At 37.3% G+C, this 25,252-nt stretch overlaps 1 pseudogene; it reads left to right on the forward strand.

Annotated features, from left to right (window-relative positions):
• The first annotated feature begins 3,760 nt into the window (after nt 1-3,760).
• Nucleotides 3,761-24,531, forward strand: LOC122148024 (annotated as a pseudogene).
• The last annotated feature ends 721 nt before the right edge of the window (nt 24,532-25,252 follow it).

Below are 25,252 nucleotides of genomic sequence, written 5' to 3' on the forward strand. Positions count from 1 at the left end.
TGTACCTTTTTTTCCTGACAGTGTAGAAACCCCTACAAACTCTTGCCTTTATATTAAGCTTTATGTTTCTGTTCCGTGTGTGAGCGGCCCAATGAGACGTGGTAGAGTACCAAAACATTTAGCTGATTGGATGAAGATAACCTTGAGAGAAGAACATAAACAACAGTTCATAATATAGTTGGCCATTGGATCAATTGCTAGCTGCATATGTCACAAGATTTCACGAAGAATACTGTGAATTACTACAACATGATCCATTCTTTATTCTTTCTATTCTATTCTATTCTATTCTATTCTATTCTATTCTATCTATTCGTGATGCTCTCTGGAGTCTAATCACCACCCAAGACTATATTGCGGTTGCAATAGTGCCCATGTTGGACCGTCCATAATCAGAGTGGTGGTAGTGCTTAAATCTACAGCTCCAGGTCCTACAAAATCAAATTAACAACCAGCTAATAACACAAGAGTGTAACCTTGGATTCAATAGAGCTATTAGCAACTCAGTGGCAAAGAGAAAGCAATGCTATTCTGAAATACAAATCCTCTATAAAAAAACTAGAAATCACCAACACATGAAATTATAATGCGTGGTTTGTTAATAATATTTGAACAGATGGCTATTTAAATAAAAAAAATATATATATATTATATATAATTTAAAAAACTGGATTTAATTATTTGAGTGCATTGATTGTCCCACTTTATCTTAATTTGTTAAATATAGAAAGAATGCTGCTTTCAGGTAAAATGGGACTATTCTGAATTATGCTTATCATACTCTGCACCGTATTAACAGTAAGAACTAATACTACTAATAGTTCATTTTTTGTGACAACTGTTTTAAAAGATTGTGTAGTTCTTCAATAGCAGCATATTACATATAAATTATAATAAATATTGTTTAAATACATTCACTTTTAGGATGAATGAAGCATAAAATAAGCTGACATTAAAATGATTTTATCTGTGCTCCCTCATGAGCTGTCCCACTTTGGAATAATTCACCTTATTTTGCATTTCGTATGCCATTACAAATATTTAAATGCATTTTGTAACACAACCACACCAAACACTGACCTGAATCTTCTCAAAACAGATCTGTACACAGCAGATCCTATCAAACCATAAAATATTTTACAATCTTTGCCAATCAGTGATGAGGAGCCAGGCTAGCACACCTTGCATTGAGTTTGCCAGCAGGCGACAGCGTGACAGACTGCTGATGTTCTCACACAGAGTGGTCTCTTTATACAAAATATGAATGCCCAAAGTGGGCCTGAGAATTTTATAAGACTGTCTGTTCGTGTCTCAGATGTTATGGTGCTTATGGGAACTCTTGAACTGATCAAGTATGATAAAATGAAATGACATTCATTTTAGGACAGAGATGATTAAAATACAAGATGACTGATTATATGTCTAGCTTTCACATGGACACTTTAACCTGTTGAGAAAAGTGACCTTAAGTCTTGTGGCTGTTTATATTTCTTCTTTTTCTGGCAGCAGTTGAAAGCCTAATGAGAGGCAACTCTGTAAGCTGATTTCCGCTTCAGTTGCGCAAGAGCTCTGTTTAAACTGGGACAGCAACGCTGCTTAATTCCACTTCAGTGCTGGATTAGAGCGTGTCATTACAATGATGCTTCTGTATGATTACCTAGGTTTCTAAAAACCAGCATTAACTAAAATGGGTATTTATATGCAAGGACTAGAAAACTAGAAATTACATATAGAACATTCACCCAGCTATAATGTTAACCTTGTAAGGTAACCTAATAATCTCACCTGACTCAATGACACATTTAGTCAATTCCTTACTGTTGAAGTAATACTAGGTAGGGGGTGTTTCAGACCAAAGCTTATCAAGGCGGTATGTATTACTATTTTTAAACACTTAAGAAGGACCATGATGGGTTTAAGACAACAGGTGGACATGTTTGTATTGCTGCTGAGTTACATCACTTTATGGGAGCATTATCTCAACACCACACAGACTGCTTGTCACAAGCTGTTGGTCTGTACAGAACTGCAAAATGTTTTTTTGTATTTTTTTTATCTGTATTCAAGAGTTCCTCATTTACCAGATCACATTTATATATTTATTTATATACTTTATCATTTAATTTCAAAAGTAGAATAAAATTGAAAACATGTAAATGAATATATGTATTTATAAGCACAGAATAAATATGATATTACACTGTAAAAACTGAAATTGTGCAGCCTTCAGATGCTATTCCTATCTCACCTGACATTAAAAATTACTTCTGGCAAGGGAAACCGAATACAGTAAAGTTGATTCAGTCATACTAAATAGTATTTGACTTATAAAACTAGTTAATTTATATTTCACAGCACTACTAAATGTTACTGCTAAATATCTCTGGGTATTTAGCGCCCAAACTCTGGAATAACCTTCCTAACATTGTTCAGGAGGCAAACACACTCTTGCAGTTTAAATCTAGATTAAAGACCAATCTCTTTAACCTGGTTTACACATAACACACTAATACACTTCTAATATCCAAATCCATTAAAGGATTTTTAGGCTGCATTAATTAGGTCAACTGGAACCTGGCACATTTCCCATAACACCCGATGTATTTGCTACATCGTCAGAAGAATGGCATCTACGCTAATATTAGTCTGTTTCTCTCTTATTCCGAGGTCACCGTAGCCACCAGATCCAGCCTGTATCCAGGTGAGATGGTCACTGCAGTCACCTGGATCCAGTACGTATTCAGCCCAGATGGTGGATCAGCACCTAGAAAGGACCTCTACAGCCCTGAAAGACAGGTCAACTAGATGAACTAGATGAACCCCAGAGTCCCTGTAAAGACTTGTCTCAGACGACCACCGTGACAAGACCACAGGAACCAGCTGAGTCCTCTGCACAATCTGACTTTGCTGCAGCCTGGAATTGAACTGCTGGTTTCGTCTGGCCAGAGGAGAACTGGCCCCCCAACTGAGCCAGGTTTCTCCCAAGGTTTTTTCTCCATTCTGTCACCGATGGAGTTTTGGTTCCTTGTCGCTGTCACCTCTGGCTTGCTTAGTTGGGGACACCTCATTTCCAGCGATATTGTTGACTTGATTGCAAATGATTGCAAAGATACTATTTAAACTGAACTGAGCTGGATGATAACATCACTGAATTCAATGATGAACTGCCTTTAACTGAAAAAAATTGTGTTTACTATTGTCATTTTGCATTATTGACACACTATTTTCCTAATTAATGTTGTTCAGTTGCTTTGACACAATCTGTATTGTTAAAAGCGCTATATAAATAAAGGTGACTTGACTTGACTCTGAAAACAGAACAAAACTAGCTTGAAAACTAGCCATTCATTATCCATACATCAAATTATAGCCTACTGCTGTGTACCAACCCTACTGAGAATTTATTTTAATCATAAACCACAATGTGTTGTACATTTTATGTCAATTAATTCTACAAATCCAGGGGGCAAATATTGCTCCCTAATAAAAAAAAATATTTTTTGACACTGTTGTTGAACTACATTTACTTACTGTAATTAATTTTAATTGCACATTATTCATATTTTTACAATAATATTATCATATAATGCTATATTATAATATTTTAGCTAATAATATAGGCAAATACTGTTAGACAATGTAAAATGATAGCAAATACTGCACATTCCTTTTAGTACAGCAAGTCCCCCCCTCTGTCTTTCCAATGACATCATTGTGGTGTCCATAGGTGGAGCTGTGGAGGACAAAGAGAGAGGGGACCATAAAGCCTTTAGTTCTCCAGCTCACTGAACTCCACAAGAGACACACATGAGGGCAGGACATCAATCCTTACAACACGATAATAATGATGATAGCACCAGCACAGACTTATCTGCTGCCCTAGAGAGCACATTTCTTAGATCTGTTTGCGTGACCACAAAGAAAACGCCACTGGATGATAATCTGCGCGGATCTGGAGGACACTGAATGGAAGTAAATAGACAAGAGGAGGCGTAAGAAACAAACGGGGGAGCGCCTCATTCAACACCGAGCTTTCTATGAGTGTAGCGTTTCACTCCAGGATTGTCTTTCTTTGTAGACAACACATTGTGGCACGAAAGGATCTGGATTTAACGGAGGGAGAGTCGGGAAGACCCGTTTTATTGAGTCATGAAGAAGAACGGTTCAACAAAGCGGGTAAGACATCGAGTCCACTCTATTGTCAGCGAGGAGCGCCGCGAGCCTTCGTGCATTATGAAGTATGAACACTACAGCATATACACTTCAGTTTACTAAAACATTTCCAACGCACCAATGCAGTACATGCATTATAACTATTTTATTCTATCTGTAAATGTTTAAGTCGACATGATATTATTTCGCACGCCCTTTTTTGGGAGTAGTTGACCAGGCTCAAAATGATGAAAGGAGTAGCCTAATGCTGACTTTATTTTATAGTTTTATTCACACGAGTAACGTCAAGGTACAACTGAAAAAGTTTGCCCTGATTTATTTTCATATTACATGAAAAATAAACAAAACCCGAGTGCTATAACCAGAAGCCATTATTACAGTTTCTAGATAACGGAATAAGACTGCTGTCATATGATTAGGCCTAAATCAAACTGAATTTTGAAAATTCTTTTTAATTCAGACTATAATTTCATATACACATTTTCTAACAAATATTAATACATCGAAAACATAAATTCTAAAAACCCAAAAGGAAACTCTCATGGGAAAGCATGGTTTAAAAAAAATCTAATTTATCTTCTGGGACTACAAACTGAACACTTAACATGCATTATTGATGAGACGATTAAATTACTGTCCAAAATGAATAAAAAGCATTATAAATGGTACTTCCAATATTTCCTGTCAAGACTAAAAGGCGAAGAATTTGCATTTTTCATATAGAATATGCTGATTGCATGCATAAATAGTGGAGTAAAAGTCTTTTTCTGAATAATAAACAGATTCTGGATATTAATCACTCTGTCTGTGAGATCAGCATAATAGAAATAGTTTTTTTCTTACTATTATTTTGCATGTACACAGTCTTTTTTTATCACACTCAGTTCAGACTGCAAGATCCCAATGTTGAGGAAACACCGGGGTGTGTATGTGGATGTGCTGTGTGAGAAAAGTGTGTAAGTGTTAGGAATGTGATATGATCTGCATGACAAAGTCATGGTCTTTAAGAAAGTCTCCCCCACTCAAGAGACTACGATTGTGTCTCAAAACCTAGTGAACTGCCTTCCTAGACAGCATATTGCGCATCATAGACCTACAAAGGCCTAGAAATGCTGTTTAGGCTTTGAAACACAGACAATTAGATCATAACCAACTTGAAACCTGAAGTCCCACTGGCATGTCTCTGTTTTTTCAGGTCCCTCAGGACGCCAATCAACAGCCCATGCAGCCTGACAAAACTGGCTGGATTCGCAAGTTCTGTGGCAAAGGAATTTTCAGGGAAATTTGGAAAAGCAGATTCGTTATACTGAAAGGAGAGCAACTCTACATTTCTGAAAGAGAGGTTAGTTTTGGACAAAACCTTTTTTCTCTTAATGCTTTTCTCCACATAATCATTTGATTGATGAGATGCTACTTGTGTAACATGCTTACAATCATATTTAGTACTGCTTTCAGAGAAAGGAAGAAATGTGTTCCAGTAGTGTAAAAGCATAGATGGGATGTGACATGCCCTCATCTTTGAAAACCATAACAAAACTACAGAAAGTAAAAGAAAGCACAATCCACACTGCAATTTAAGATTACCATCTGATGCAGATAAACATGCATTAAAATTCAGGAGGCATGTGGAAACCCATCACTCAAACTAAAAAAAAAAAACTGTTGGTGTTTTCTGATTACTTATTACACAACTTCATGTGTATAATGGGTAAATGACAATTCATTTAAAAAAAAAAAAAATTAAGCAATGCGGTTTATCTTACGCGTAACATATGCAATATTTATTGCCCTGATTACACATAGTTATGGGTTTCAAAAGACATGATGTGTGTAAATGATGACAGCCAAAAATAAATAAGTTAAGCCAAAAATAAAAATTCTGTCATCATTTACTCATGTCATGCCTTTCAAAACCCACATGACTTTTTCTTCATGGGAAAGTTTAAGAGAATGAAAGTCGATGAGAACCATGGACTGTCAATCTCCAAAAAGGAGCTTCATAAAACATTATAAAAGTAGTCCATACAACTCATTATTCTTCTTCATTGTATGAAAAAAACTGCAGTTTGGACTTTTGACACACAAAAAAACTCAATGAATAAATAAACCTTTTTATCCTGCTCTGCTCAGGTCAGGCTTGCTGTGGCACACAGAGCTGTCTAACAGTGTTAACACCTTTATTCAGTTGCAGACATTGTTCTGGAAGTGGAGCCGGATGTGCTAAAAGGCCGAACATGATGAGATAAACATGTAAACATTCACTTGGCGGACTGTCATTTCCAAGTCCAATGCAACACATACTGTCAAGCATGTGCGTGACATTGTGGTTCCCTTCACTTCAGGATAAAGTGAAGGTTTAAAGAGAGGTTAAACAAGTTCAGTATGCATGAAGGAACAGGAAAATAAAGGGCCTTTATTCAGGAGCGAGTCTGATTTACTGCAGTGTGGGAGGACGAAGGGAAGGAAAGCAGGATTGAGGTTGAGTCATGGTCACGCAGAAGACTGTTTGCTGTGCTCAGCATCAGATCAAACAATGCCGAGGCAGCATATGGGCTCTGGCTCACAGCTCAGAGGGAGGATTGACCCTTTTAGTGCTTAACAGACTGAGGTTTCATCATGCTGTCGTCTAGATGTTTTTCTCCAGCTGTCTAGACAGACAAACAGATTTTAATGATCCGATGCTGTTGTTTTGGTATCATGTTTCCTAATAGATGAATGCCAAAATGATCCGTATTTACATAGTGGTCCTAGCTTGAGGGGTTAAATGTAGTTTCTACAACATATATACCATCAGGTATCTGGGCTTAAACTTTACAGATTCTTTTTTAAAAGTTTTTCTTACACTAGGAATTAAACGGACAGTTCACCCCAAAATTAAAATGATGTCATCATTTACTCACCTTGATATAGTTCTAAACGCACATGACTTCCTTCTGCAGAAACACAAAAGGAGAATATTTAAAAAATTGTGCTGACTGCAGTTTCAGTGAATAGGAACTAAAGCTTTCAAGCTTCAACAGTGCCAGAAAAGCATCAAAAAGGATTAATTGTAGACTATTTTTGCCAAAAATACCATTATCTACCAGGTATAAATTGCTTTGGAAAGTATAAGCACACCTTTCCTTAACAAAGTGCACAATTTAAAAGTATCTGTAGAGTTAAGGGCTAAAGTATAAGCATTGGCAATAGCAAGCACCACTGATAACCCACTGGCCATTCATTGTATGTGATTCTACTTAAATCAAATTGACATATTTGAGTCAGATGATAGTAGACTGTAGGGTGGCAGTAAACTGAGAATGTGTCCTGTAAAACTCTTCCAGAACAGCTCACAGGAGCAGATGTCATGGGAGTGTTGTTCTGGGTCAGATTCCTGGCCGCTGATGTGGCAGATGTAGGGAGAGTCCAGAGACAGAAGGAAAACTTTTTCCCACTCGGCCAGGACTGTCTTCACATTCACACACTTAATCTAGTACATTGCTCTCTCACGAATGCTTGAATCTAAATTTAATCAGTTGTAGTTTCTTGTCTTTTTTGTCCCTAAATGGCATCTACCAGAACTTCAACATGAAAGTAGAAGGAGATAAGAGCTGTCTGTGTCGTCTTCTTGCCCTCTCAATCCCAAATAAGGAAGCTCTGGTCTTCATCTACTTTGAAAGTAGGGCCTTTCGCACCGCTTTAGTTCCAGAACTAAATGTACAGTACTAAAGTACTGGGAAGATTTTGAGCAAACTATTTCCCAGTACCATTAAAAGCATTCCAACCGAAACTACATACTATAAAATGAACTGCCGGTCGACAGCGACGTCATTTGTCCGCAGCGTTCAACAACAGAAACAAAGAACAACAACATTAATAACATGAGGATGGAGGACGCTGTGATCGGAGCAGTGTTTTTGTTGTGTCTCACGGGTTTCACAATAATGGACTGGAATGTCGACGTATCACGTTTATCACAAGCGAGTGGCGAAAGAACAGAAAGGCAGCCTAAGAACACTCACATACGACACTGATTATTGCTACTTTCTTGCTTATCTAAGCGCGCCGGCACTTCAGCGGTCTGTCAATACTATCGCTGTTAGCCCTACTAGCAAAATAAGTTGACACAACCATAGTTATCAGCATGTTTTACATGCCGTTTAAATTTCCTGGTGGGGAGGGTATTTTCCATACACGTGGCCAATCCATGTATCTTACGGAATAGGTAGTACAGTTGTGCTCGGTCCGAACCCTGCTCTGCAGTAGGAGCTAATATCGCGTTCCGCAAAAAGGCACCCGTCCGAAACTAAATTAACCCACACTCCGGCAGTGCGAAACTTGCAAAATAAGTGGATAGTTCCCCAGTAGGGGTGCATAATGCATAAAGATCGATACACATGAGTATCGCAGACGCAGTTGTTTGGCGAAGTACGATTTCAAAAAACGACGATTGCTGCGTCCGTATGAAGAGGCTCGCGTTGGGGAGCAGCGGAGTGGTATAGGGTCACCATGGGTGCAGCTTTCTCTACGTTGGACGGGGTTTGTGTAGTTGGCGGACGCGTGCGCGCGGTCACTGTGTCTCTGTGAATTCCAGCCGGAACATTATAATACAAACTGAAAAACCCCTGTGAAATCTGTTATTTATTTTGTGTTTTACATTGTTTTGGTTTTGTATGGTAGGCATCCGTACGCATTATTTTTTCACATGGCCTCTTACGCCGATGTAATTATTTTGTTCAGATCAAAAATGTTATGACATTGTATGTTACAAATTGTAAAAAAAAAAAAAACTTAAACACTGTGAAACCTTTTAAGCAGGATCTAAACATATTAATGGGTCTTTTTCTAAAATACAGTTCATACCATATGATACATTAGACCTGAAGGATCGCGCAAGCACTCTTTATTTCCCCCCACTGTACTCAAAACTGACACAAACAAATGTTTTCCCACTAAAACTTGAAGGTTACATTTGCTGACCCGATTATTGCAAAATGCTGGTTAAATAATTTGATTTATTTATTTAGTGCTATGGTTTGCATTTTGGTGGTCTGTCTGTGTTCTTAATGACAGCTTTCCTTAAAAATATCCTGCATTCCTAAAATAAGAAATTTATCCCAATACTATCGCCCCTTGATCTACAGTTTATCGGCAAGTATCAGCCCTATCCTAACTACTGATCGTGATAAGTATCGTATCGCCGGGTAGACATTGGTCTAATGGCCACCAACCTGTGCTAGGCTCTGGATTACTTCTTCTTTCGATGTTCTTTTACCCCTTTGCTCATCTGGTTTTGCCTTTCTAAAATGATGCCATCTGAAACAGCATTGGAAATCATAGTCCTTCCATTTGGGCAATTCCACAATCAGTATTGAAAACCTAAAACGGAAACAGCATTGCTGCTGGTTCTTTTTTTGAACTAAGTATCTTATTTAAGCGACTGTTAAAAAAGTATGTTACTATACAGTATGAAACCGTGGGTAGTAACTAGACACTAGGTACAATTTGTCATGTTGTCACTGCCAGAACTCGGTTGTGTCTCTTCACTGCCATTCCACAACTCCTTGTCACGTAGCCTTTGTGGGGATCGATAGTTATAGTGTCCATTGGATGTACAATTTTTTCCCCCACCCCCAGGGATCTTTCCAGAAAAAGTCACATGTCAGTAGGACTTGTTCCTACTGTTTTATGAATACTGTCAATTCGGACACACTACTCTGCTCCACTTTTCAAAATTGCTGTCACTGTCTTTGATTTGCATTTGGATCCAGTGTGGAAATAAAGCCTATGTATATGCCTATGAAATAAATGTCATGAAAGCAAATAAAAACCCAAGACAAACCACAACAAACAGCCAATTCAAGTTCTTTTTTTTTTTTTCTTTTCTTTTGTTTTTTTTTGTTTTTTTTATGCAGGAGCAATTTTGGACCAATGAGATTTCTCAATGGGCGGTTGCCAACTTAAACAAAAAGCAACCAAGGTAATAAACTAAATTTTCTGTGCAAGTTGTGCTTGGTGAGGGCGGCTAATGAATGTAGTGTTTGGGAAAATTATAATTGGCAAGCAGCTTGAATGTAACAAATTAAATGTAGGTTTGTCAGTTTTCATATGAACCACCGATCCATTATTTCACTTCTATTTTTTTCACATCATTATCAGTCAAGTGCTTGAATTAGTTATGCATTCCTATTTTATAGCCTCACTTCCAGATAACTTGTTCATATTGGTACATATGTATTGCATGTCTCAGTAAACGATGATCTGCAGATCGTTGAATTGCGTAACAAATGGGAAAATGTCATAAAATGAGATCATAGCAGTGTTATTAGTAAAAGTAACAGTGTCTACAGACTTTTATTGTATATATTATATGTCATACAATGTATCCAAATACTACCTAGGGAAAGACGTAGTGAATTTTTACTTTTACAAGCTCGCCCAGCATTCGTTCTCTTGGGTGAGGGGGTCTGCAAGTCCCGTTCCACACCACATTAACATTCAACCCGAAAGAGCAAACTGAAATTGCCCATGGTGTGAATCATTTTCACAACGTCAGGGCTTGGCACAGCTGTGACTCACTTGCTGGAGAAAGCGAGATCAACAGAGGTTGCCGTGACCTTGTATAGTCATCAACCATTTCTTCTCTGTCTGGTTTCTTTAGGTGTTTTCTTCAGTTCTGCAAAAGTATCTCCAAAGGTGATCTTGGTCACACGCTTTGCCAGATGATTATTACTGCAATTTGCAAATTGTTTGAAAGAATTTGAAGAATAGCATCAGGAAGCGCGAACTGAGGAAAGTTGCTTTGAACTGAAATGAGTTATTAAAACTCTACAACAGTGGGTTCTTAACTTAGCTGTTGTCATGGACACAAACATGGCTGCAGGTCTGTTTTTGGTTCAGATGCCCAATACACCATGACAACTAAACTGGGTTAGGAAACAATAAACGTGATCGTGCAAAGTTATAATACAGCAAAATGTAGGGTCCTGCACAGTTAATCAAATTTCTAATCGTGATTACAATTTACGGACTGTGCCACAATTATTCAATTGTTCAAAGAAACTGCAATTAATACTGTTCAAAGTCTTCATTTCACACGTTTATTATGTAGTGCCTTGTGGTTTTTTCTTTCTATGGGTTATCTTAAGGTTTTTCAAGTCTTGTTTTATTTTAGTTTTAGTATAACATTAGAATACCATGCATTTTTATTTACTTTTTTAAAATTCTTTTTTAAACGAGAAGAAACCAATCCCCCCACCAGTGCTCATAGTTAACATGTGCGGCTCACTACCTATAGAAAAGCAATCCCCCCCCCCCCCCCCCCCCCTCCCACCTTCCCCCCCCCTCCTCCCCTCCCCTGTTTGTCAGCTTGTGTTTCAGCTGTTGATTTCATACAAAATTATGGCTATGACGGGTTGCTTCAAAAATTCGGTCCCCCCTAAAACACTTATTTCAATGTAAATTGTGAGCCATTTCTGTATTAATAATTTTTTTTTCACCACAACTTTTTTTTTTGTTTTTTTACAATTTCAAGGGAATATCAACCCATCCCTAGATTTTTTGTCATGAGTCGTGCAGCCTTCTGTTAGCAAAATGCTATGCAGGAAGGCCAAAAAACACGCTTCCCATATCACCACTTGTTAAAGCCCACAACCTGTTTGAAAACCACTGTGCTAGAAAGTCTAGAGAGGAACACACCGTCAAAAATGTCCTTTTTCAGTATGGTTTGTATAACTGTCAACACCCTACATTTAGCGGATCGCCCTTTCTTCCCCTCTACCGTGCAATAACCGCAAACTTGCTGGCATTTGACCCTACAAGATAGATGTCTCTTGCAGCCTTCACATCAGGAAAGAACGCCATTAGTTGTATCATTCACAGACTCTTTAACTGGTTAACAATTTGACAATGAAGATGTTTAAATTGTGGGTGATAGGACACCATTGCAGAGGTAGTATTTACATTTCAAAGTTCCTCTTAGGGTATTTGGCTTCTCTCATACACCCTTCAAACTGCAAAGCTTTGTGACCCAAATGGACGTTTTGAAATGAGCTAGACCGGTTGGTTTACTAGAGCAAAGCAAATATAAATTTGAATAGTGCAAATTCCATTGATACAGAAAAGTTGACCAGTGTCCATTTTGAAAGACAGTGAAAACATGATGAAACGATGTCTCCTTGTCTCTAAATGATTCACCTGGCCTCAGGTACTGAAAACCAAGGACACCTGAACAGGAAATTCTCCATAATTTACAGTTGATTTGTTGAATACGAATTACACACTGGAAACTGCATTTGAGCAACAAGGAACTAATGTGAACAAAAACCACAGCAAACGTTTTAACGGATTTTTTTTTCCAGACTAAAACAAGTTAAGCTCTAAAACTGTTGCCCATTGCTGTCAAAAATAACTGTTGACTTATATGACATAGAGGACAGAAGTAATGGGCTGCTGACCCCAAACTTATTTAACTATATATATGTATGTGTGGTGTTTGTGTGTGTGTTGTGTGTGTCTGTGTGTGTGTGTATAAAACTACACTAAATTACAATGGAACAGTCCAAGGAAAAAGGAGAAATTAGAGCATTTAGACTTTGACTTCTTCGTATAAAAAATTGCTTAATTTGAGCAGTAAAGCTGTTAATCATCCACTTTTCTCTGGATTTAGACGATTTTCTCTCCTGACATTTTTTTTTTCATTGAATATTCTGCGTTCAGTCTGAAACATTTGTGAACAGCAGTTTTGTGGCAGTATTTGAGAAACACGCTCCATAGACTTCCAAACGTAAGTGTCAATACTGTTAAATACAATTTGTGTCAAAAGCTGATTCTGGGGTACCCAACAACACGCCACAGATTGGCTGTTTGTTGAGCTTACGTTTTTTTGAACCTGGAAACATTTCTGTAGAAACTCAACACACAAAAAAAATATTGTTTACCGCTTTAGTATTAGATCACAGAAAGTATCTTGATTACTGAGTAAATTATCAGGCAGCTGGCCCCCCCCCCCCCCAAAAACTGTGCAATAACTATCACAGCAGTACTTCTTTGTCCTTCACAGTTTCTGTTGAAAGACAAGGTTTGGCAAACAATTTTCTCTAGCATTCTTTTGATGTTTTAAGATACTATTCTGAACTATTTTACAGATTCACCATGGTGTGTGTGTGTCCGACATCTCCTCTGCAAGATGTTGGTCTGTTTAAAGTTTTTTTGTATACACAATATTAAATATAGATTATGCTCTTTATTTGCAGTTAAAAGGTAATTAAGGCGAAAACTGGCTTGTTGCTTGAGCCTTCTGCCAGTTCTGTTTTAAAAAGGCTGTTTCAAATGTTCATGAAATACAAAATTGAGCACATGTTGTCGATGCATATACAACCACTTAATTAGAGCATAACTACAAAAGATAGTGGTGTAGTTTCACATTCATTCAAAAGTATTTTTTCTGTATGTTCTTCAGATTACAGATTACTTTAACTGTGCCAGAATCTGTTGTCAGATATATCAGGGTCATTTTACAAGTAATGACAGTGAAATAAACTATCTAACAGCTTTAATGTGCTATCCACACTTTTTTTTAAATTCAGATGATTTTTACCTCACTTAATGACTCATTTTCATTTATTATATAGTGCAATTATAAGTTTATAACAGCATACTAAACAGCATTTTTCGTCTCAGTGTCCGGTATTGAGTGCAAAATACTGTGTACTGTGCCTCTGACTGTCCTCTCCTGGATAAAAGGATTGGATCAGATTGCCAGTTAATTGCTGCCTTTGTACTGCTGGAAACAGTAGATGTACTATTTGTACAGCCATTCCTGTTGTGACCACCCCACTGTGCACTGGTGTGTGATGCCAATCTCTTAAGTACTGCATTGTAGAGTGGCTCTGTAGTACAGACCACACAACCAGATGTGTGCTTGCGTGCATATACAGCTTTTTTTCTTTTTTTTTTTTTTTAGTAGAGCGCTAAAATGAAATTGATGTGACTTAATGAAACATTTGGCAGGTGATCAGGACCATGGTGTTCACTGGGAATCTGGGTTTTTTAAAGGTTCTCTTCTGCCATGTTTGACCAGTGATGAGTAGTAGAAAGCACTTTTGAGTAGTGATGCACCAAAATGACAATTCTGGCTAAAACTGAAAAATTCTGGACACACTGGGCAGTAAAAAACGCTCATTTTAAATTAGCCTTTGTTTGGAATAATTAAGCAAATTATACATATATATATATAAAAGCTCTAATATATTTATTTCTTAATGACTTATGAAACATGTTTTGGATCAGAGTCGTTTTCAAAAATGTACAATTATAAATGTATTATTCTTATTGTTATATTATAAAAGTACAAAAGTATTATATCTCATGATTTTAATAAATAATGACAACAACAACTATTATGATAATTAATAATTTAAATAAAAAATAAACTATTACTAGTATTAATTCATATTTTTAGTCATTACATTAAACATTTTATTACTAAAATCACCCCTTTAAGTTATTTCAGAACATATACATAAATATTGAGATGTGTGTGATCAATTTTAAACCAATTTAAAAAAAAGCACCGTAATAAAACCAAATCTGTACTTTCCCTACAGGTCAAAGATGAGAAGAAAATCCAGGAGGTGGTGGATCATCACCGACTACGAGAGGTATTCTGAAGAACTTCGCAAGGCCAAAGCAGGAGCAAAAAGAATCACAGCAAGTTCACGCTGTCTGCTTCAGACGTTCCTCCGTGTCACGTGGCAGCCAGGCAACACGGTCAGTCTTCTACAGGAAGTGGGGTTTCACAGCAGAGGATAATAGCTAATAGCTTTAGGTATAAGTCAGAACAAGAGCACTGCTGGGATGCTTCCATTAGTCAGTTTGCGTGATAGTCATGCTGTAAGACAGACAGTGATCACCTGTTGCACAACTCAAAGTCTGTGTCGCTTCATACATTCAAAACATAGTAGAGCAAACGGAAAATAATAAGAAAATAAATAATAAAAAAAGGTTCTTGACTGGTTTTTGTTCATACAAACATTATTCAAACTACTTCTGTAATCTGAACAGGACAATTCAAGAGTCACACCTGTTTGTAAACACTGTTTTCAATACCAAACACTGACTGTCTGAACGCAGCCATTAAGTCTCAAGTCTAAGACGATATTAACAATAAATAGTACTCCAGCCATAGTTGGCCACTCCGGGTCTCTAAGCACAAACTTGGAGCGACCTCTGTAGTCATCCTATCTGAGTAAATTGGCTTTCAGTAAGATGGTGATTAGCTTATTGCTTTCACTAGTTACAACCACAGGCGCACGAATATCCTTCATCCCATTTAGAACAAGACAAATAGTACATCTTAACAATTGTGTTAAGGCTCCTTGTTTCTTAAAGGTGAAGTATTTGATTTTTTTTTTGTCAATACTGTCTCCAATTAACCCTCTGGGGGGGGGGGGAGTCGATTAACGCGTATACGCATTTTGGGGTTATTTTCTCCTGATAACCCCGAAAAGAAACTTAAATTACACTTTCAGTTTTGATCGTACAGATAAGAGCCATACATCAATCGAATCTGTAAAGGGTCTACTTTTTTTTGTATACAGACATAATAACAACAAAACATGTGCACTTATAAAATAAAGATAACAAAACAAGGAGTGCTGTCTGCAGCCTTGTCTGCGCTGATCTTCAGATACAAATGCGTTCATTAAAAGGAACTGTAACTCAGTGAATACTCAACGAAAAAGGACATGAGAGAGATATCTATAGAAAGCTGACAATGTCTACTTTTAAACTAAACAAAGTGCTGCTGAAAAAACAAATATTCTGTGATAAAGTAATCCATATGGAAAACAACTCGATGTCCGTTTTCACGTCTCCCTTCATTATCTTTCTAATGCGACACGCCCCCGCGCCCGAGCGCGCTTTTGAGATTCAAATGTTTCAACTGAACGCGCGCGGCTTTTTAATACGCCCACACAACAGAAGACAACGCAAGCGAGAACTGTTCTTCAAGTTTTATTATTTTGAATGTTTGCTTCACGATGAGAGGAATAAAGACATAATTCACCCCAAAAAAGATGTGATGATGTGGTTGAGGATTTGAGATTTGGATTTCCTCGAAAAAAGAATGAAGCACTTTATTCAGCAGAGATCTAAACATGAGTAAAGTTACTTCTTTTTCTTTATTTATTATACTTGTAACTCGTTTTCACATAAACGTGTTGAAACATTTTACTAGTTAGGATTTTTCCCAAAGACTTTTTGTCCAAACTATAATTCCTGACTAAATGTATAATCAAGTGAAATATTATGAAGTTTCAATAACCAATATATTTCCACTACTATACCATCAAAAGCTTGAGGTAAATACATAATAAATAGTAAATCGTAAACAAAATGTAACATATCATTGCTGTTCTTCAATTAAATCCCCCTAAAAAACTAAAAACAAAAATATTCTCAGCTCTTTCAACATTAATAATAATAATAATAAGATAATAATAATGATAATAATAATGATAATAATAACAATAAATGTTTTTTTTGTAGAAAAATAAGATTGTTAAAGGATGTGTTCTGAAGGATTCGGTGTCGACTGGAGTAATGACCTGCAAAAAAATTCAGTTGCATGAAAGTCAGCTTTGATTTTTCCTAATAAACGTTTAACTGCACTCACAAGTGAATATTAAATTATGTTGTGGGATAATTAAATATATTCTAAATAAACTACAAACATAAAATATATACATTATTTAGTCCTCACCATTCTTTCTTGTAACTCATCCCTCTCAGTGACACAGCTGACTGAATTGGCTCATTATGCAGCTCATTATGCAGGCCTTTGTCTTCTCAGGTGGGAATTCATGATAGTTGACGCCTACTCGCATATGACTTTTACCAACAAAAAAGTGTCTTAGAAAATTTTAAATCAATATATTGTTTTCTGTAAGTGAGTAAAACAAGATGATTTTTTAACATCATTTAGAAAAAAAAAAGTCTGAGGCTACAAGCTCCAGTTCTCAAAATTCCTGGGAACCAATTTTCTGTATGTGTTTTATTGCCTTATTGCAAGTGATCTTAACATGTTTTAGTTTTTCACTAACCACGCATAACATTTTTTTTTTCTCAAAAACACAATCTTGTACATACATGCTGCTCACATATTATTATAGCCTAGTTTGTGCTGATTACAGTGAGATTAGATTTTAGCCATTTAGATATTTATAAGAAACTGAAAAAAGCACAAAGGTCAGGGCATGAAAAAAACTTCTCCAGGCCCCAAAATATACCCTTAGACTCCAGAGGGTTAATGCAGAGGGGCTATAGGTTAAATATCTCTCTAGCCATCCATAAACCTAAAAACATTAAGGCTTCTTGAATTTTTTCAGAGCTTGATTTTTTTCAAAGCCAGCATTCAAAGTCAAGACAAACTTTGCTTTTCTATTTAAAAAAATACAAAATAGAAAAATTCAATTAATTTTAACTCTGCTTCCTAAAATTCCAAAAATGCATTTCGGCATTCTGTTTCCCACACTCAATCAAAAATCAGTACAAATTCAGGATCAATTATTCTGATCTCCTGGCTCAACTTACTGTGTGAAAATATGGGGGAATCTAAAGAGAAACACAAATCATTTTTGCAATTCCGTTTGGTGGAAAATGAAACGTTTTAAAATATTATTGTCACCTCTCCAGAAATGCATTTTTTTTTAAAACCAGTATCAATCCTTTTAGGAGTCTGCATTAGTTATATGTAGATTTAAAGCTTTCTGGTTGCTTAGACTCTACAGCACATTTTTAGGATTTCTGACGAAACATTAGGGGTTACGTCTGACCATCCTTTAAAAATCCAACACTGAGACAAGGGGTTAATCCACAGGAAACAAACATAGAGGGTCTTAGGAAAATCCTAGCAGCAGGAACTCTCTCTCCTAAACCCACAGAAACACAGCACTACATGGTTAATAAGTCCCTCTGCCTCATATACAAGAGCTTTTCCACATGCAGCTCAACAGGGGAGCCACCCTAATACATGACCTCAAGAAAAATCACCATCTTTCTGCTTTTCTCTTGCCTGCCTCTTTTTTGCACCTTTAAAAACATGCTTCCCTAAGTAACGATTTAGCACCTAATTTTAATTACTAAAGAATCCAAAAGCCTTACAGAAACCATATTTTTAACATTATATTTTTCCCCTTGATATCCACCTATGGGCGCTAGTCAAGTTTTCTTGCACCCAATTTGTTTTAAATGACATTTGCTGCCCCTCCCGACACCAAACTGAATTAACCAAAGCTACTAACCAAAACACCCTAGCAACCCAAAACTCTTAGCAACAACACTAAAAACATTTTTGAACACCTTCAAAATCTCACAATGCCTCAGCAACCACACACCAGCATGTACAAGTTTTGCACTGGACAAAACTCCAGTCTTCAGTTTCACATGATCCTTCAAAAATGATTCTAATAAGCTGATTTGGTGTTCAAGAAGCATTGCTTATTATTATCAATGTAGAAAACAGTTGTGGTGTTTAGTATTTTTTGTGGACTGGAAACCATGATTTGTTTTTCCAGAATTCTTTGATGAATAGAAAGTTGAAAAAAAAAATTATATAAACGTTACACGTGTATTTGCTGTCACTTTTGATCAGCTGAATGCATTCTTACTGAATAACAGTATTAATGTCTTTAAAAAATAAATAGCTTTGAGCCCAAATAGTTAAATACAGACTGCAGTAATTAGACTGACAAGGCATTTTTTCTGTTTCCCACAATATCTCTCCTTTAATGGTCAAAGTGATTCCATCAACAATAGTACAAATACATAGCATAGGGCGCATAGCAGAGTCTTATCTACACAGCTGCAGCATCAACAGAAGGGTTCCAGCAGGACTGTGTTTGGAAGGCTTGCAGTGTTCTTGCCTAATATGGTGGTTTCTGCCTCTGTTGTTGCATCAGCTGTCCATAGACAGAGCCTTATGGCCGTACCTTCTCATTTATGCTTGGCTCAAGACTGAAGGACTTTTAACCACGTGTGTAGGCTTAAAATGAAAAGCCAGCAGGGTTCAGGGCAACGCTGGTCATACATCACACTGTGTTTGCTCTATAACCTGCACTGGCTTATATGGATGTACTTGGATAAATGAATGTTTCAAACAGCACACTATATTAAAATTATCTCTTATCCACCACATGTAGGTCCCAAATCTGGTGTTTTTGGCTGTCAGTCCAGAAGAGAAGGAGTCATGGATCAATGCTTTAAATGCAGCCATCACCAGGGCCAAGAATCGCATATTGGATGAGGTAAGCTAGACATTTCCATATTTTTGCATATACCACTGCTGCTTGCTATTAATTATTTACAACCAGACTGCAAGTTAGCAATGTATTGACCAGGCAGTCATATTTTGGACACTTCCATTAAGTATGTTTCTGAATATAGGGTCAAATCATCTTAGCAAACACATAGTAATCTGTTAAAAGCACTCTAAATACCTTTTCAACCACACAACATCCTAGCATGTTGGTTGGAGGGTTTTTCTGACTTGGGCCAGTGTGCATTCACCTAGCAACCATCCAACACACCCTAGAAACTGCATAGCAACATTTTAAAAAAATGAAAACTTAGCAACCACATAACAACCTCCCATAACACCCCAGCAGTGATTAGCATAGGCAAGCACCACTCCAATTTCATCAAAAAATGTGAAATGTAAAAAAAACGGACGCAGATTGTCATTTGCAGGTCCTTGGAGAAGCCACTTTATAAAAACTTCTAATCACAAAGTTTCCTGCCCTCTGATTCCCTTATCTTTTCACAGTTTGTTTGCGAAGGAATTTGCTCAATTTAAAGCGGGTCTATAATCATGCTCAGCACACAGTGGGAGAAAATGAATCACTCCACCAAAAAATAGATGACAGTCACAACTTTCAGTGTTTAAAGCAGCCAGATCAGAGCGTATCTACACCTTCAGCTACTGATAACGAACAAGATTTAATCTGGCCTAACCGTCCGTGCTGTCTGAGTCCTCCAGATAAACACTTGACATGTCGTGGGGACCAGGTCATTGTTTGAAACCGTTAACATGCACACAGGCATTTCAAGCAGGCTGACTACGGACACAGCACACCCAATGTACTTGATATTTATTTAAATAAACCAGAGAGACCATGTGCTTTCCTTTTCGCATGTCATTGTGGTGTGATTCATACCCCACATCGAGTTAAATAGTCAAGATCGCTCATACCACTCAACAGGAGAGGAAACAGACGCGTCAGTACTCGATAACATCTGGTTATGTTGTGAAATCTTCAATTGAAGCTTACTAGACTGTTTTTATAGCTATTCAGTATATCAGTTTAAAATGAGAGAATGGTACTGTCACATTGTTCTTTCTAGGGTTGTCACGATACCAACATTTCAGTAGTTCATTCAAATACTTATACAGCTTCACAATTCTCAATACTATGACAAAACCTAAAATGATATCGAAGACACTCTTTTATTTAAAAATATTAACAAATGATAAAACTTAGTCTTCAAATATGGATCAAATCATTAATTTAATATTGCTAAAGAAGAACAAATATCAAAAAAGGTCTTTTGCATTTGCATTTTTTTTTTTTTAAGGCTAGGTATTGATTCAAAGTCAATTCAATTCCACTAGACCTTAGTCAGGGAAGTGCCATATTTCAGTTCCAACAGGAAATACAGAAATGTTCAATACAGTATGTTCAATAGATTAGATACAGTACTGCTGTTCAGCTGAAGAAATGTCTTTCCAAAAATAACTCTCAGTAGACAAGAACTCCACAAAGCAGTTTCGAAAGTTTCTGTCCACAAAGATCTAACTTTAATTCTATTTGATTTTTATGTGATTCTATAATGATTAATTTGGGATTATTTCACTAATGTCAACAGGCATGCTGCAATTATTTTGAACGGTTGTGGAAGTGACAGAGAACGAATGATCATGGCATTTTAAGAATCAATATCAACCATATACTTTTTCTGATCTGCATGGTTTTGGTCTTGCAAATTATAGTTTGTCAATGTGCTCCTTATCTGTTGCCTAGCACTGCTGCATGTTACAAGGATCAGAAATGTGTAGGCAGGTTTAGTGACTAAAAACTGAAAAATATATGCATTCACTAGCCACAAACAACACCATGTACAAATACATACTAGATCTTTACATATTATCAGCTTACTTGTCTGAAACTCACCACCACAAGTAGGGTAGGGGATATGGTACAGGAAGCAGTCACCATGGTTTTGCTAGATGGTTGGTATAGTGTTCTAATCTAAAGGTTAACTAGGTGCTTTCTTAGTAGTAGATCATTCCTGACTGTAGCACAAACAAAGCAATACGGGTAACATATGACATTTTAACATTTAGAAGAGATTAGAACAGATTGCCTCAGCAAACACCATTAATAAATTAAATTCTATTTAACACAGTTAAATCAATTTGTCAAAAAAAAAAAAAAAATACAGAAAGTAATATTCTAAACCAATATTTTGTTTTGTTGTTTACAACCCCTCCCTTATTCCAATAAACCACCGACCAAACACAGTAAGATTAGCCATACACTCCTGGCCAGCATACAAAAGCCATCTCAAGTCTAGGAATGTAGCATTTACAGCTAGGGGTGTCGCAATATACCGGTATTGAAGATAACCATGATATTCAAAGCAACAATTATCAATATCGTGTTAATTTAGTTTGTGACGATATACCGTTATTTGCGATAACCGCAATGTTTAAAATGAACAGTTCTCTTATGATAACACCACATGTAAATACTCCATAGCCAGTACCTGGTTGAGCTCCCAGGTGCAGTATTGTGCCTTAACGCTGACACCTGACACACAAGAAGACGCAACGCTCGCAGCTACTCGAGGAGAGCCGTGTTTGTCAGAGTAAGTTGACATTATTTTACTAATCATAGAATGGGAAACGTTACATTGACCTGTTAACAGCGGTTTTCTGTGTTCATATATTTAAGTAAAGGTGATTATTTTAAAAGTACTGCATTTTCTTTACTCGTCTTATTTTTTTATTTGCAATCAATATGGCCTGTGCATAGTAACACTTTATTTCTTTGTTCAAATCTATTAACAGTTACACGATTAAAACTGATCTTGAAAAACTGAGTGACCACAATTGCTACATTAAAACTCTGCCATGCATCTGCTGTCATTCTTCAATAAGGTTCATTAGTTAACATTAGTTAATTACATTAGTTAACATATATAAATAACAAATAATAATGAACAATATTTCCACAGCATTTTTTAATCTTAGTTCATGTTAATTTCAGCATTTACTAATGCATTATTAAAATCACATGTTGTGTTTGTAAACATTAATGCACTATGGACTAACATGAACAATGAACGACTCTATTTTTATTAACATTAACAAAGATTAATAAATTGTATAATAAATGTATTGTTCATTGTTCATTCATGTTAGTTAATACATTAATGTTAATGTTAAATGACATCTTATTGTAAAGTCTTACCATTAATATTTATTCATCATACTGTTGAACTTGACAGTATTTTCTCTCTGTTTATTTCATAGGAGCTTCAAAGAAGACGGAGAAAGCCAGAGTCTTGTGCCCTGCGTTTATCAGTATTGTGTTCATTGGGTGAAAAAGAAAAACTCAATAAACAAAGTAAAAAATAATTTGACTGATCTCTCTTCCCCCCATGTTTTCAATAGATATCACGATACATCGATATTGTGAATTCTTATGGCCACAATAACCGTGATATGAAAAATCTAATATCGTGACAGCCCTATTTACAGTATAAGTTTACTTGTAAACAACAGGCTGTGCTGACACACTTGATTCAGTTTAATAAATTCTCAGATTATTCCCTCCTCCTTCAGAACTCAGACATTCATCCGCTCTGCCGAACTGCTTGTGTCATTATTTGTACATCACATATTAATAATAAACAGACCCATTGATTAGTCACTCAATATACCAGCTCTCCTCCTGCAGGCTTGCGTGAAACATGTAGCTGCTGCTAGTTTCCATGTTACTGATTTTTTTCAGTTGGGCTTTCATTCCAGCACTCTTTGTCCGACCCCTTTAGGTGACAGTAGAAGAGGACAGCTTGTTGGCCATCCGACGCGTGACAGAGCTAAGATACCCCACACTCGCCGTCTGCCCACCCGCGGGCACCTCATGGCTGAAGACTGGAATGATACATTTGAAACAGTCCTTTACAGTAACAAAGCATGTAGTATTAGATTTTACTGATAAAATACATTCCCTTAAAAACTAGTTTATCAGTTTTACTGATAAAATACTTTCTCCTTCATACTTTTAGTTTTAAGACAATTTATGGCCCAATAATACAAAAAGTATGTTTCTTCTTTCTAGGTCAGGCAAGTCCGCTACTCAAGTTTGTAATTTTTAAACCCATTTTTAGTAATGCTACCATGACAATTCAGTGTTGAAATTTTAGTTACCTCATCTATGTTGGTCAGGTGGATAATTTTACATCCTTATTGTTGAGCCCTTTTTTTTAAAGCACACTTTAAGATTTTTTGCCGACATTTACACTGCAGAAAAATTTTTGGTCTAAAACCTCATCACACTTTTTAGGCTTCTACCACAAACTCGGATGGCATGCTGACACTTGACCTCATCCAGGAAGAAGACATCCCCTTCCATCCAGGGTCGGGGACTCTCATGAGGATACCATCGATAAAGCTGCTTCTCAGCATTCCCCCAGATACCCAGCGCTCCATCACAGACACCTCAAAGCTTTCAACCTGTAATGAGACCTCTGGAAAATCCCAGAGTCTGCCGAGGAAAAGCGAGAGTGCCTTTGACTGGTTGGAGAACCATAGGACGCCGCAGCTCCGCAAAAAAATGCCCACATCTGAAAAGAACCGCTGTGCTTCCATGGATGAGATCCTCACGCACTGTGAGACACGAGCCCTCCCTCACTGCTCAACCTCAGCACCCGTGCAGCCCATCAGCCAGCTACAGGATCTCATCACCCAGAAGCTAGAAGAACTCAAGAACTGCTGACGGAGGTGCGGGCGCAGGGGCAAGGGGAAGGGCTCGCCGGCTGGGAAGAGCTCCAGCCCGGAAGGTCAGCGGATGGAGGCGGAGAGGCTTCTGGAGGAGGCGGCGTCCACTTGGGGACAGGCTCGTGACGTGCTGGAGGAAGTAAAAGAACTCAGAGCTTTATACAAGCAGCTTGACTCCGCCACTTCTGTCACACTCAGTCCTCCACAGAATGGCAAACTAAACAGCCCACAACAAGCAAATCACCGGAAAAGCATGATGTGAGAATACAGAAAATCCTCCATGGCATCATTTTTCAATGGACTCTTCCTGTTCACTGCTTTTGTATTGCTGGAATCAACAAAAAAATGAATAACATGAGCTATACATGTATGTATGAATTGTTAAAGAGCAAATCTAGTTTCTTCCACTCCCTAATATGAGCATCAGAGCAGAAATACGGGGTGCTGGTGGTTTTACCAAACACAAGCTGTTCGTTGTACCCTCTGGTATCAATTTTCACAGTGATGTCAACAGGGACAGTAAAAGCACCAAGTCATTGAGCGGCCTATCAGGGTAAGACAGGGTGAGAAAACACCAGACGGCGGCGGTGATGTGGTTATCATCACTAGCCTATCACAATGTGAATGTTTTATTTCTGTTTCATAATACACTGGAGGATCTAAGTTTCAAAACGGTTGCTGACCCCTAGGTCTATTAAATTCCCTGGGTCATTTTTGTACGTAATAATAATAATAATAATAATTCCCAGCACACTTGCTCTGCTGTTAACACAATCCAAGCTCAATAATAAGATGCAATCAGGGTGCAGCCAAAGGCGATTGGCGGAACGATCATGGATAATACAGCGTGGTCTTTGTCTGGCAGTGCTCTGTATGCCGTCAGATGGGCTCTACTTGTGAACAAAGCCATGGACATGAACACATGTGACGTCCTGTGCCAGTGTTGCTGTGGAAAGTGGATGACGAAACAGCTGCCATTAAAGACGAGACTCCATGCAGTAAAGGAAACTATTAATAATAATTACACATTTGCACTAT

The sequence above is a fragment of the Cyprinus carpio genome, chromosome A16, assembly GCF_018340385.1.
Source record: "Cyprinus carpio isolate SPL01 chromosome A16, ASM1834038v1, whole genome shotgun sequence".
Taxonomy (NCBI): domain Eukaryota; kingdom Metazoa; phylum Chordata; class Actinopteri; order Cypriniformes; family Cyprinidae; genus Cyprinus; species Cyprinus carpio.